General features: G+C 45.2%; 2 non-coding genes across 2 annotated transcripts; both read left to right on the forward strand.

Annotated features, from left to right (window-relative positions):
- The first annotated feature begins 3234 nt into the window (after window positions 1–3234).
- On the forward strand, window positions 3235–3398 carry LOC140592830 (U1 spliceosomal RNA). The gene has a single exon (XR_011993283.1). It is a non-coding gene; the product is annotated as a U1 spliceosomal RNA (small nuclear RNA).
- A 930-nt stretch (window positions 3399–4328) lies between these two features.
- On the forward strand, window positions 4329–4492 carry LOC140592892 (U1 spliceosomal RNA). Its single transcript, XR_011993344.1, has one exon. It is a non-coding gene; the product is annotated as a U1 spliceosomal RNA (small nuclear RNA).
- Window positions 4493–15153: the final 10661 nt, after the last annotated feature.

The following is a 15153-nucleotide window of genomic DNA, read 5'->3' on the forward strand; positions in this document are numbered from 1 at the left end:
AACATTCGTCCTAAAAAAGACACCACCGTCCGCGCAACCTGCAATTTGTCTTTACTGACCTTAAACCCTTTTTCCGAGAGTCGGAGCAGCACTGACTGGGTGGCCTGTAGGGCCGCCTCTGATGTTGGGGCAGCAATCAGGAGATCATCAACGTATTGGACGAGGGTGACACCGTCCGGGAGAGGACATCCCTGCAAAGCCTGCTTTAAAACCTGATTAAAAATACCTGGAGAAAGAGCAAACCCTTGAGGGAGGCGGGTATACCGCAACTGACAGCCCCTGTAAGTAAAAGAGAATATATCCCTACACTCCTCTACCAGGGGCAAACAGAAAAAAGCATTTGCCAAGTCTATGCATGTGAACCATTTCTGTTGTGGAGTCAGATTAGTTAGGGCTACATATGGGTTCGGGACTGGAACAGTGGGGGTCAGCAGGAGGTTATTTATGGCACGCAAATCATGGGCCATTCGATACTTTCCTGTCCCGGCTTTTTCCACCGGGAAAATTGGGGTGTTCCACTGAGAAGTGGAAAGCTCCAACACCCCCGCCTGTAGGAGGCCATCTATTGTCTCAGCTATCCCTTCCTCTGCTGCCTGCTTGTGTGGATACTGTCTGAGCCAGAGGGGGCCCTCCCCTGGCTGAAGTTGGAACTGCACTGTACGTTGGGAGCACCCCCCGGCCCACATACGCCGGAGGAGGACCCCCACCACAGATCTGGGTATGTCCTGCAGGAGAGGGTGACTTATCTCTGTGGAGGTGATCTGTCCCTTGCCAAAATAGCGCCAACCTCGACCACTCTCTCCTTTCCCTCTCATATTTTTCTACCTCGGTCTTCAATTTCCCCTTTTTAATCCGAGCGGCAGTCGCCCTCTTACGCGCTGCTTCATCCCTCAGACTAGCCTGCTCTCTCTCTTTTTTCCACAATATTTCTCCTAGAGAGGACTTGTCCTCCAGTTGACTTCCAGCACTCCGAACCGCCTCACACATGCGGTGCCATGCATCCGTCACCTCCTTCTCCTTATCTTTTTCCCTACATGCCCCTATCACTGCGCCCTTCACCACCTGAATCTGCCGTAGTAGGGGCTTCCACGCTTTAGTTTGAGGAGGTGCCCATCCTCCATCATCTAACTCTCGATCAAACTCGTGATCCATTCTACTAGGGCCAAGTATGTTAAGGTTAGTTTTGTTATTATTATTAGTGTTAATATTTTTAGTATATTATCCCCTATTTTTTATCTCTCCTTTATTTATTTATAATTTAATTTACTTATTTATTGTTTTTTATATAATTTTTATAGGGTTTTTCTCCTAACAGTGCTTCTGCCTCTGGGTGTGGATTCACCCAACCACACTTATTACACCTTTTTATTATCCTGGAATGTCCTACCATTAAACACCACCAATACATGAAACAACAATTGCACACACACTGAGCCTTCATTCACACGTAGCCGCTGCCGTGTCTCCCCCTCTCACAGCGCCGCTCACATCCAAATCAGCACAACAGCACAAATAGCTTTAATTCATCCTTCTCATTCTCTCACATATTTTTTAGAGCTAGGACCTTTTCCCTCTTGCCTATCTTGAGTTCGGGGGGTCCCTAATTCCCCGGGTTTCACACCCAGCTTCCCTATCGCTCGTCAACAAGTAGGGGGGGTCGCCACACCTAGGACACGCGGGGGTCCCAGACCCTCCGCTCCTTAAGGTCCTATTCTCCGGCAGGGTTCCAAACCCTCCGTTCCTTATTCTCCGGCAGGGTTCCAAACCCTCCGTTCCTTATTCTCCGGCAGGGTTCCAAACCCTCCGTTCCTTATTCTCACACACTCTCTCGCTGCCTGCTTTCCCACAGCACAATGCATACACCACAGACGCAATACATAAACACCATAAAACTCTGGCACCCGCAGCCCCCTCCCCGTGCTAATTTACAGACGAGCCACTGGACACTTCAAACTGCTCAATTTGAAATTTCCAATATGCAGACTTCGGCTTAACCGGCTCTGCTCACCTCTCTCACTCGGGCCCACAGTTTTCGGTGTCCTAGTAGGCGACGTCACTTTAGCTGAATCCTGGAGAATCTCCTGCTCATCCCGGACGAGCCCCCAAATTGTTGGAGTCAAACTCCGCCGGGTCCGTTGATGAGAAGAGATTCACAGCACAGTCGAGGAGTAATTGCAAGTTACCAGTTTATTCTCTATCAGGTTGCAAGCTGGGAGCGACTATCTGACATACATTCAGCATGTACAACAAGATGCTCAATTTACAAGTCTCAGGTCTGTCCCCTTATAGGCCTTCTGGGGTGTCGCCCCCTCCCCTTCTCGGTAACTTTCCCTTCGCGTGACTACAACACTTCTTAACATTTGCTCTAGTTTAGCCAGTGAGTACATGTTCCTAATGGATTAGTAAGTACGTGTTTCCCTCTTTTGTTAAGCATAAACAAAAATAAGTATCCATTCTATGGTGGGTTCCTGTTTTCCTCGTGTCTCGGGCCAGGTCGTCCTGACCTGCTGGCGTACCGTCAGTTCCCAAATTCTCCAAACTGGGTGGGGTGAGATCACCCCGTCCTATCAAGCTAGTATTGTTTTCCCAAATCTGCTGTCTTCATTATGTTAGTCATATTTTTAGAATCAGAAAGAAAATTATAATATGATTAACCCCTCACTGTATTCAGAGCAGACTGCTGGTAGGGTAGGCTGAGCTGTGAGAGCAGTCTTACCTGAGCCAGAGCCATATAATCCAGTTGAAAGTCTAAAGTCTTAGTCTCTTGCAACTTTTCTTCTATCCTCAGGCTCAGCCCAGATTAGAGCTCTTGCTCCTTCTCATATTAAGCATGACAGAGCAATGGGTACTCAGCTGGTCTCTTCTGTGGAACATTTCATCATGCATTTCAGACGTCAAGCCGCCAGATACGGTCGGCGAGACGGCCGTACATCTGTCGAGGCTGTGAGAACGCAGAGAAAACAGTGCGGGAGAGTGCATTTTCCCAAATGTGTCTTTAGAAAATTCCTGACCTCGGCAGAAGGTGAAACCAAAGAAACGCAGAGACGAAACTAAAGGTTACCACGGAAAAGTCATTGCAAGAGTTTGTAAGGAAAAAGAATCATTGAACTGTATCACTCGCATACAGAGAATGTCTGCGCAGAGGATTATGGGAGTCAACGCTTTACCTTCCCACTGCGAACCAGAGTAGGCAGGTGAGTAGGACAACAGGGTCACATGGCCTTCGCTCAACTCATACTTACCTGGCAGGGGAGATACCATGATCACGAAGGTGGTTTACCCAGGGTGAGGCCTAGCCATTGCACTGCGGCTGTGCTGACTCCTGCGAATTCCCCAAATGTGGGAATCTCGACTGCATAATTTCTGGTAGTGGGGGACTGCGTTCGCGCTCTCCCCTGATTTTTGAGGTACGTAACGAGAGAGAACTTCTTTTCTGTGGCGTTTCTTAGCAAAACGCAAGAAGGTCACGTCTGACAAAGACAAACAAGAGAGCGAAAGACGTATGAGCAGTCTGTTGCTTCTGCTAAGTTTTTTTTGCACGTGGTTCTCAGGGTGAATTTAATCTGAGCATGCCTGTGGTAGGCTGAGCACCATGACTGATGAAACTGCATGTATCTCCAGGTGCCTTTCTTACTGAATGCAGTATGTTTGCTGGATGAGCAGGTGATGAGAGGAAAATGTAAGCATGCTGTGGCTCGCAGGTTCTTATTAAAGGGTAAAGAGTCTCGTTCCTCTTTGCTTCAAAAAAGCATTTGCTGTATTCAGAGCAGACTGCTGGTAGGGTAGGCTGAGCTGTGAGAGCAGTCTTACCTGAGCCAGAGCCATATAATCCAGTTGAAAGTCTAAAGTCTTAGTCTCTTGCAACTTTTCTTCTATCCTCAGGCTCAGCCCAGATTAGAGCTCTTGCTCCTTCTCATATTAAGCATGACAGAGCAATGGGTACTCAGCTGGTCTCTTCTGTGGAACATTTCATCATGCATTTCAGACGTCAAGCCGCCAGATACGGTCGGCGAGACGGCCGTACATCTGTCGAGGCTGTGAGAACGCAGAGAAAACAGTGCGGGAGAGTGCATTTTCCCAAATGTGTCTTTAGAAAATTCCTGACCTCGGCAGAAGGTGAAACCAAAGAAACGCAGAGAGGAAACTAAAGGTTACCACGGAAAAGTCATTGCAAGTGTTTGGAAGGAAAAAGAATCATTGAACTGTATCACTCACACACAGAGAATGTCTGCGCAGAGGATTATGGGAGTCAACGCTTTACCTTCCCACTGCGACCCAGAGTAGGCAGGTGAGTAGGACAACAGGGTCACATGGCCTTCGCGCAACTCATACTTACCTGGCAGGGGAGATACCATGATCACAAAGGTGTTTCACCCAGGGTGAGGCCCAGCCATTGCACTGCGGCTGTGCTGACTCCTGCGAATTCCCCAAATGTGGGAATCTCGACTGCATAATTTCTGGTAGTGGGGGACTGCGTTCGCGCTCTCCCCTGATTTTTGAGGTACGTAACGAGAGAGAACTTCTTTTCTGTGGTGTTTCTTAGCAAAATACCAGAAGGTCACGTCTGACAAAGACAAACAAGAGAACGAAAGATGTATGACCAGTCTATTGCTTGTGCTGAGTTTTTTTGCACATTTTTTTGCCGTTAGAAAAATCCTGACTGTGGGGGATGTTATGGAAATTTGGAGGTAGGAAGGAACAGATGAGTCCAATGGTTTAGCTAGGTTTCATTTATTGAGATATCTTTCTATGCGAGCTCGGGGAGACTCTCCACAGACAGTTCTGAGAAGTTCTCCAAAAAGCAGACGCAGCTGCTTTCATTTTATATTGACAGACAAATGACCCTTCTTTGCAACCACAACCGGAAGACCCATGTCTGCTTTTGCACATTCTATGCTCAGGACAAGCTTTCTGTAGGATCACACATGCACATATCACAGGGCCTAAATTCCAGGTGGCCTGAGACAAGGCTGAGCCTGGTACGAGAGGCACCAAAGGGGTGTTACACACACAAGCACACACACACAGATAACCAGGGAGGCTAGCACTCCAACTTTTATTGCCCAAAGATTTAGGGACCTACAGACAAGCAGAGTGGACTTCACGGACAGGGGTCCCTCCACTTGGCACACAACCCCCTCCACATACACTCTGCCTTACATCTCACTCACCCAACAGACGAACACCCTAAAGGAAATTTAATTTAAGTTTGGCTTTTGTATACTCTGTGTATTGATTTACTCACGACTACTAGTCTCAATATACAGATACGTTATGTTTGTATGTGTCCTTAGACAATCTTAGTGTTTTGTTTGCCACCTTTATAACCATGTTCACGGAGTATCACCTATTTCACCCCTTTGCACTTATAAATTTAAATAAATAGATAGGTATAGCTACCATTGTATGTATGTTCTCATGGTATACCACAAGAATCTGGAAAGTGAGTGTAACCAATGTGTCCTATCTTTTAGAGAGTCTGCTTTGTTAAAAATCCCCCCTTCTCTTCCAACATTCCTTTGTGGTCCTTATCTGATCTTGGTGGACGATTACCAAGTTTCTTTGTTTCTACCATGCTATGTTAAAAGAACTGAATTAAGGTGTATTTTATCCATTCTGGAGAAGATGAATTGGCATAAGCCACACCAAACAAAATATGTTGTTTCCAGATGTGCAACTTATATTGATATTACCACAAACTAACGGCCACACCTATCTATGGATAAGATGTGCTGTTTGTAATATGAATATTTGATGTAATATCCGCACAAAGTGTAACATCTGTTGAGGTGCAACCCAAAACACCTGTATCCTATACTGATGTGAATCAGTCACATAGATAAAATAATTAATTGTTTAATCAATTAATACAGATGGTATGGCGTATGTACCTGTGAAGCTGGTATGGCATGTTTGGTGTCAAACTGATTGTTAATCACCCCTGATTCCAAATCTGGTCAGTGATTACCATAAAAGTGGATGTATCAAAAGTTATAACAGCTTAATGAAAATCATCAGTAAAGGGAGAATCAGTCAGGCCATAAATCCCAAAAGGACTGATACAGACCCCCTTCCGAAAGCCCGCCAAATGGATGGCCAGCCATTGGGCCAGGAGTCGAATTCTTGGTCATCCCTATTCATGAACTTTAGACCATAAAAATCTAGCACCTCAGAACAAAGGGGCGCAGAGAATAACCGCCAGCCCAAAGAAGAACATCAGCCCGGGAGACGAGAAGCCCACAAGAACCCTCCGGTGAAGGCCCAGCTGAACAGAGAACAGCACCCAAGACAAAGCTTCACCAGGAGAGAGAATCTAAAGGGACTCCACTCCACTGCTCCAAACGCCGCGCCTTCCTGAGTGCCATCGGCTCAGCAGCTCTGCAATCAACTGCCAAGATCAACTGCATAACAATTGATTAATAATCAGCATTAAATAATAATTAATTAAACTTTAATTAATTCAAACATATTGGTGGAGATATAAAAATTTACCTGAGCTAATAATTCCTACATTAATTGGTGGAAGAACGCGGGCACAAGGTTTAAACTTTTTGTGAGCACACAATTTAAACTTTTTATGACTGAATGTGCAGTTGAATAAGCGCTACTGTGAACAGGTTGCAAAGTTGAGGATTAATTGCACTCACGGCAGTCCGAAGGCATTTAAGCGGGATTATACGGGCTTATTATTTTTAATTTCTATTATTAGTAGTTATTTTCTTTTGTTTTAATTTTTGGTTATTTTATTTTCGGTTTCATTCGTTTTAAACTGCAGTAAACTTAAACCCTATATCTGACGAGATCCTCAGGTATAGCGCGTTGTTTCCAGGATAGATTCGGACGAGTTTCTCCGTTTCTATATATCCTGGCAGAGATCTCTCTCTATTAGCGAACAGAAATTCTTGTTACGAGTTCTAACCTGAATTTTGTTGCGCTTGTACTCCCTGAGATAAGACCGATAGCTTAGCTACCTATCAGGATCTTTCTCGTATGTGTGTGCCTGCTTTAGACAAAGCAAGTTTAACACCGCTTTGCGCTGTGAGCCAAGTGTGTGTGTTATTTAGAATTTGGGTCAGAGCCCTGAAGGCCTGCCTGACGCCATTTGTTTTTTTTTTCCTGGGTCACCAGTGACCCCACCCCTTTGGCTCACGTACCTGGGAACCCCCCCCCCACAAAGGGAGCAACGTCCCATTGAGCCTCTAGTGGTCAGGCATAGGACTACCACTCCATTTCAAAAGTGCGCCTCTAGTGGTCAAGCATTGAACTACCACTCCATTTTGAAATTGCGCCTCTAGTGGTCAGGCATAGAACTACCACTCCATTTCGAAATTGCGCCTCCAGTGGTCAGGCATAGAACTACCACACCATTTCAAAAGTGCGCCTCTAGTGGTCAGGCATAGGACTACCACTCCATTTCGAAATTGTGTCTCTAGTGGTCAGCCATAGTAGTGTAACAACATCTGAGTTGGGTCTCTAGTGGTCAAGACCGGTAATACCAACACACATAATTGGACACACAGGTTCTTGCCTGAAAGCAGGAATCAACTCCACAGACCAAATCGATTAGATCACAACACATTAACATCTAATTAGGTAATTGCTGCATAACTAACTGATGTTTACAATTAAACAATAAGAAACAATTAATTTGGTTTGATTTCTGTTTTACCTTTTTGATTTATTTTAGGTTTTACTTCATTTTATGCTTTCATCCACTCCCTCTCCCCCAACAAGGAGACTTGCATAGAAGTTCAACCATTATTAATAACAGAAAACCAGTTACATATACAATCACATCAGGGAGTCATTGAGGTTTTGGACGTGACCGGTTGAGCTTTTCCTGTGCTGGGTGCTTACCATTCGCTCTCTGTTGGTTGAGCTTGCCTGTGGCTCTGCTGTCACTGCTTACGATCGTACAGTTTGTCAGAACCGAAGGGGAGTTCTCAGCAATTGGATGCCCAAAAGAGCGCCAGCCCGGCTGCACCCGCTGACTCATTAAGGGCAAGGCTGACAGGTACCTCAGGCAGTCATTACAACTTTTGAGGAGGACCTCGTCTAGGGTGAGTTCTGAGAATGGCCCTAGCTTGGACTCTCACTAGGGTGGGTGACACCTGAAGGCTATTTTGCCAGCCTTGGTCGATTCAGGTCTCAGGCAGTGCAGCCGATAAGCTGAGCCCCACCTGGGTTGTTTCAGTTGTGCGTACAGAACACCCCCTTCCAAGTTGACATTGCTGGGGATCAGGGGAGTGGGAGCCAGACTTGGGCCTGCTTGGCTGGGATTGAGCTTGTGGGACGTGCCCTACTCAGGAGGGACACCTGACAGCGTTCAAACCTCTCTAACTGCATGACTAGCTTAACACCGCAACACCTCATATAGGGACAAATAAAGCAGAACCTGCTAGTGGTCCCCCTTCTGGTCAAAGCAGAGTTGTACAACAGAGCCCAACCCAGGGGTAATCTGATCTGCAACAGCAAGCTACGTTTGAATGCAGTCCCATTGGTTTGAAGCTGTCATTTCTCATTTCCTGTTCCCAACTTCTCCTGTGGTCTTCTGACACTGTCAATAGCCACAGATCTGCAATTTCCAGGATAAGGCTTTATCCTTTCCCCCTCACTAGGGCATCTCTCAGGCCCTAGAGTAACTCACACTGTTCTAACTTGCAACAACTTCTCCCAGGGAACAATTTTTGTTTGTTTATTTTGTCGTGGGTAACTATTCCCGTGGTTCACTACACCCTTCCAGTTACCCATTGACAGGCCCCAGTTCTACTTTATTTTATTTTGTTGGTTTAATTTGTTCGCCCAGATTTAGGTGTTAGGCCTCCCACCTTGGCAAGAGCCAGCCTGAGTATAACAGATTTCTGCGATCACCCTCCAGTTGACCGAGTCACCATGTCCCACAGAGAAAGCCCCCTTGACCAATGGAAGGATTTGGGTACCTGGCTGGATGTTGTGACTTCTGAGTTCCTGCCCAGTCAGGCCGATCTCACACGGTCCAAAGGAGCTGACCAGCTTGAGGAGGACATCGCCGAACTGATGGCCACACCACCCACTCAGAAATGCGGGAGTAAGGAGCTAACCAAAATACTCGGCTCCCTCGCACACAAACTCCTAGCCAGGCTGCAGATTAGCGAAGAGGAAACGTCCTGCCTCAAACAAAGGGTGCAATCACTCAAGCAGCAGGAGGAAAACACCCAACAACTACTGGCAGAGGCACAGAGAGATGCCGCCCAGGCCCAGCATCACATTGGGAATCTGGAGCAAGAACTCCAAAAGAGAAGCTCTCCACCCCATGAGGAGGAGGAGACGGAAGAAGGTGAAATGCTTTGCACCAGCAAAAACCTTCAACATGCCCTGGAAGAGCTCAGAGCTGAAGCTGACCAGCAAAAACAGCAAGCCAGAGCCACCAGAGAAAACCTCGAAGCCAGACTGGACCAGGCCGACACCCTGCTGGACAGAGCCCACAAGGAGCTCAAGAAAAAGGATGGTCGGATCCAGGCCCTGGAAAACCATCTGGACTAGGCGCAGAGACGTCTGCACAAGATGAATCACCAACTGATCAGCTCCCAGGAACAGCTCACCGATGCCAGGATGAAACATCGGGCGGACGCAGAAGAGATTGACCGGGTGAGACAGGAATTGAAGCAAGCATATGAGGTGAAGTTGGAATTCGAGGCACCCTACGAATCAGCGATGGGACCGACGTCATCTCTAACAGTGCGGTCGCTCCCAAGGCACACGGGTATCTCTCATCGGGACGAGGTAACTCCCTGCCCCTCACCAGACCTTGAGGAACCAAGAACCCAGAAGGTCTCTCTCAGAGAAGACACCACAGATGGAACAGGCCTACCAAAGCGAACGTTACTCCAGCACCGGGTTACCACAAAGGAGCTTGATAAAGCAGCTCGGAATATCAACACGTTCACCCCGAATCCCAGAGGAGGCCACGACATTCACGCCTACCTCCAGGACATCGACTTCCACCTCCAAAGACTGGACAATGTGACCAATGAGGACAGAGTCTACCTCATCAGGATCACATCTAGTCTGGAGCTCCGCAGCTTCCTGGATCGACAGCCCAGTCGAATCAAGGCCGACTCCAAGCTGCTACACAAAGCCCTGATTCGAGAGTTCGCTGATCCTGAGTCAGAACAAGGTATCACCGTCGCCTTCGATGTTAAACAGAACAGACAAGAAGCTCCCCAAGTCTACTACAATCGCCTTCGTCGGGCATATTTTGGGTCCAGAAATGAGCCAGACATGGAAGAAGATGCAAACTTCAAGGCTCTCTTCCTTCGGAACCTGCACCCAACCATTAACCACTACCTGGGGCTCATGGCTTGTCCCCGCACCATGACAAGTCAACAACTGCGAGACCTGGCGATTAACAGTCACAACATCTGTAAGACACCTTTGTTCTAAACGCAGTCTTTTAATTCTTGCCACTACCTTAAGGAGTGTTGTCCAAGATGAAAATCTAGACAGGCGATCAAACATATCTGTACACTCTGTCACATTTAATGCAAATGCTTGAACTACCTTAACCCTCTGGGGTCTAGGGGTAGGAAACACACATTCACTGACTGGGGCATGATCACACATTTCTTCAAATATCATAAACTCAATTCATGGCAAATAAATTATTTCTTATATATTTGTTTTGCCATTATACTCATCTTTATTTTAATATATATTGTAAATATGTGAGATTTTTGTTAAGTTTGAAATTTGACATCAAAGTATAGACATTGCAAAATGCAGTCTGGAACACTTGCAGAAACATTATAAAAGTACATAGTAAGCAATGCTGGCAGTTTGTTTTGATCCCAGATATCTGATCACCAAAGTCTTGGCTACATGAAGATGACTAAATGGTGTAGATGCAACATTCATTTGGATAAATAAATAAGAAAAACCTAACTCATGTCACTATTTCTGGCTCCTTTCATTGAATATGTAGCAACTTTCATGTGTATGAATGAGCCATTGTCACCTGGCCACGTCCCCAACCCCCTTTTATGGCGCTGAAGGGGATGTATCTGGATCGCGTTTCACCGTTGCGCTGTTAATCAAATTACCATGCGAATGCGATTTGAATACGCGCTAATGCGGCTATTTAGAATGTGAATAGCGATCTTCGGGTGAGAGCGGTACTACACGCCCCCGATGCAGGTAAAACAAAGTAAGATGACAAGGTTTACTTTTTTGCCGATTTAACCTAATTAAAAAAACTTTAATACTTCCGACAATGGACGTTTTGAAAAGAAGACAGATTACGGATTTAGCCAGCGTTTTTTTCATGATTCTACATTAAGATTTCAGCGAGATATAAACTGAAATAGACGCGAAAAGTACGCGATGTCGCCGACGACATACTCGACCCCAGAGAGTTAACCTCTGGGTCACCAACCAAGAGGTCATTTGACGAAAAAGGTTCAAGTTGAATTTTTTCCTTCCACAAAAACTCGGGACCTGATAACCAGTTGGTTGATAGAATCTCTGATGCACGAAGTCCCCGAGAAGCATGATCAGCTGGGTTTTCTGCTGTATCAACATAATGCCACTGGCTTGAATTAGTATTCTCCCTTATTAACTGGACACGATTGGCCACGAACATGTGAAATCTCCGTGCTTCATTGTTGATGTATGCTAAGGTAACTTGTGAATCTGTCCAGAAGAACTCTTCATCAATCTTCATGTTCAACTCTGATTTCAGCAAAACACTCAGTCGAGCCGCAATCACAGCAGCTGAAAGTTCTAACCGGGGAATACTCATGACCTTTGATGGCGCAACTCTAGCCTTAGCCATGACAAAACTGCAATGGACTTTATTGTGATCATTCTTGTATCGAAGGTAAGAACAAGCACCATATCCCACACTACTAGCGTCTGAAAAGTGATGTAATTCAACACTCACATTCTTGTCAAAGTGTGGTGGATAGTAACATCTGGAAATTAAGACCTCTCTCAGCCCTTCAAGGCCTGTCTTCCATTCCTCCCACCGTGGCCACAAGTCATCAGGAAGTGGATCGTCCCATCCAATGCTCCTGCGACACAGCTCCTGAAGGACACACTTTCCACTTAAAATGAAAGGGGCCACAAACCCTAACGGGTCATACAAGGAAGCTATGACTGAAAGAATGCCATGGCGAGTGTCAGGCTTATCTTTCAAGTTCACATTAAAGTTGAAATGGTCACTTTCAATTAGCCACTGAATGCCCAGTGCATGCTCTACTGAAGCTGAATCTTGACTAAGGTCAAGGCATTCAACACTTGTCGCTCTTTCAGATGGATCCACACAACTAAGAACTTCTTTCTCATTTGAGTTGAATTTATGGAGCCTTAAGCCTCCCTGTTTACACAACTGCTGTGCTTCAATAATCAACTCAGAAGCTTCTTTGATTGAAGGAACACTTACTAGCCCATCATCAACATAAAAACTGTTCGCCAGAAAAGCTGCTGCAGAAGGATAAAGTGACTTGTATCGCTGTGCCAAATACTTCAAACCAAAGTTGGCACATCCTGGGGAAGAAGTAGCACCAAAAAGATGTACAGCCATCTGATATTCTTTGGGCTCCCGATCAAGATCTCCATGCTCCCACCATAGAAACCTCAGATAACTGCGATTCTCAGGTGTCACGAAAAATTGGTGAAACATTCTTTCAATATCGCAGATAATAGCTACCGCCTCCTTTCTAAAACGGCAGAGAACTCCCACCAAAGAATTAATCAGGTCAGGGCCTGACAATAAGGTGTCATTCAAAGATATGCCATGAAATTTAGCTGAGCAATCAAAGACAACTCTCAGCTTACCAGGTTTCTTAGAATGGTATACACCATGGTGAGGTATATACTGTACCAAAGGACCTCTCCCACTGCTGCCTCTGGCACCGGCTCTGCATCACCTTTATTAATCACATCTTCCATAAAGGCCTTATAATGATCATGAAACTGCTGATTATCCTTTAACTTTCTCTTCAAATGCTGAAGCCGAATTGTAGCCAGTTTCCTATTATTTGGCAGTAAAGGAGGATTATGACCTTTAAATGGAAGAGGCATCTCTAAATGGCAATCTGCTCTCTGTCGAATGGTTTTACTAAGAAGCTGAATAAAGCGCACATCATCTTGGGAGACAAGTTTGCCCTCAGCATTTCTCTCACTAAAATCCGACTCCAGGACTCTCAAGATGTCTGCAGCGGGTGGAACAGCAATTTCTTTCACTCTGACTCTGTGCACAAACCTTTGGCCTTCTTGTCTATCCAGATGGGGATTTACTGCTCCTATGATACTCCATCCCAGCTTGGTCTTCTGTGCCAATTGCTCATTTCCATGGCCAATGATGACTTCAAAGGGTGCCAAAGCTGAAGGGCAGTCATATCCAATTAACAATCCCACATCACAATCTTGAAAAGATGGCAACTCATTTGCAAGATGTTTAAGATGAGACCACTGTAAAGCTGTAGCTGCAGTTGGTATGCAGGATTTATCAACAGGAATAAAATCACGTGTATATGCTTGCCGTAACGGAAAATAATTTCCATTATGGAAACTCCTAACTTGCAAATCACCCACACTTTGACTAGCTATAATGGTATTTACAGCAGTCATTGTGCTGAGCTTTAACTGCAGTGGTTGAGTGACCACTTTCAGCTCTCTAACAAGATCTTCCAAGACAAAAGTTGAATCACTCTGTGTATCAAGCAGAGCATATGTAAGAATTTCCTTTTCAGGTTCTTTCACAGATGACAGGAAGACAGGGACAATACTTGAAGTAGCAGATGCCTCTCGAATCACCCCATGAGAGTTGACCTTATGGACTTCCTGAGTCATTTGCCCTTCGGCAAAGGTAGAATCTTCCATCATAGATTCCCCAGGTTTCCTCTCTCTCTCTTCATGCAAACAGGTTGGATGGCGACGACCACACACCCCACAGGCATGCCTTGTCCTACAGTCTTTAGAGATATGACCTTTACGTAAACATCCAAAACAAAGATGACTGATATATAAATGCCCTTTTTTCTCCCATAGGGTGAGCAGCAAAGACTTGGCACTTAGCAATACCATGCAACTCACTCTTGCAGATGAAGCATGATAACCGTGGCCTAGATACAGACACACTTTCTGAGATCTTTAATGTATGATCTCTTGATTGGGCACTTGTGCTAAAAGCCTTTGCCCTTTTAGATGATTTCTCATCTGCTGTTCTAGAACTTAAAAGGAAAGGAGAGATGATAGGGTTACAGGCTATACGAGCTTCCTTTAACACAAACTCTGTGAAGCAGCTGAAGGCTGGATATGCTCCTGTTGCATCAAGTTCTTCTACAACAATCCTACTCCATTTTCGTACAATCCAATCTGGCAATTTTTCCAAAAGTTTGCGTAGGAAATACATTTCCTGCCGATTAAGATTTGGAAAGACATCTTAAAGTCAACAAACAAACCAGCAAACACAGTTGGTTCTGGAACAGGAAGACGATTTAAACTTAGTGCACTTGCAATTGCTTCAGCCAAGCTGGCTGTTGAACTCTGAGGCAATGCTTGTGGTCTACTCAAATCCGCAGTTGTAGTGCTTCTGACAACAGGAACTGTCTCACAAAACTCTCCCACTTCATTCTCCACTTCACCATCAAACTTGTTATGCATTCGAACCCGCGCTGCAGCCACCTTAACATCCATATCTGCTTGCATCATTTTCAACCTTGTTTTCTCCACTTCTAACTTCAGCTCGACTTCAGCTTGCTTCTGTTTCATTTCAATCATCATCTGTGACTCATGAAATTTCCATTCACTTTCCAGTTTACAGAGTTTAATCTGTTGAATTTGTATCTCCTGTATAGACTTTGCTTGTTCTAAGTTGGCTACGAGATCTGCTTCTGCATCTACTTGCTTACTAGAAGCAGCAACATTAGCAACAGACCCATTATCAAACCATTCCAACCTTTCTGAGACGACAGTTTCAGTATTTGTTCCACCAAAAATGGATTTATATTGCTCTCTATTTAAAGTCATTCGTACTCTTTCCTTTTCAACCTCTGCTTCAAAGGCACCATGAGCAAAGCTTACTTCCAATCGTTTATTCACTAAATCGCATATTTCTGTTGTCAGTACATTACAAACATCCAATTTTTTCATAATATCTGGAGTATTAATAAA

The sequence above is a fragment of the Paramormyrops kingsleyae genome, chromosome 9, assembly GCF_048594095.1.
Source record: "Paramormyrops kingsleyae isolate MSU_618 chromosome 9, PKINGS_0.4, whole genome shotgun sequence".
Lineage (NCBI taxonomy): Eukaryota > Metazoa > Chordata > Actinopteri > Osteoglossiformes > Mormyridae > Paramormyrops > Paramormyrops kingsleyae.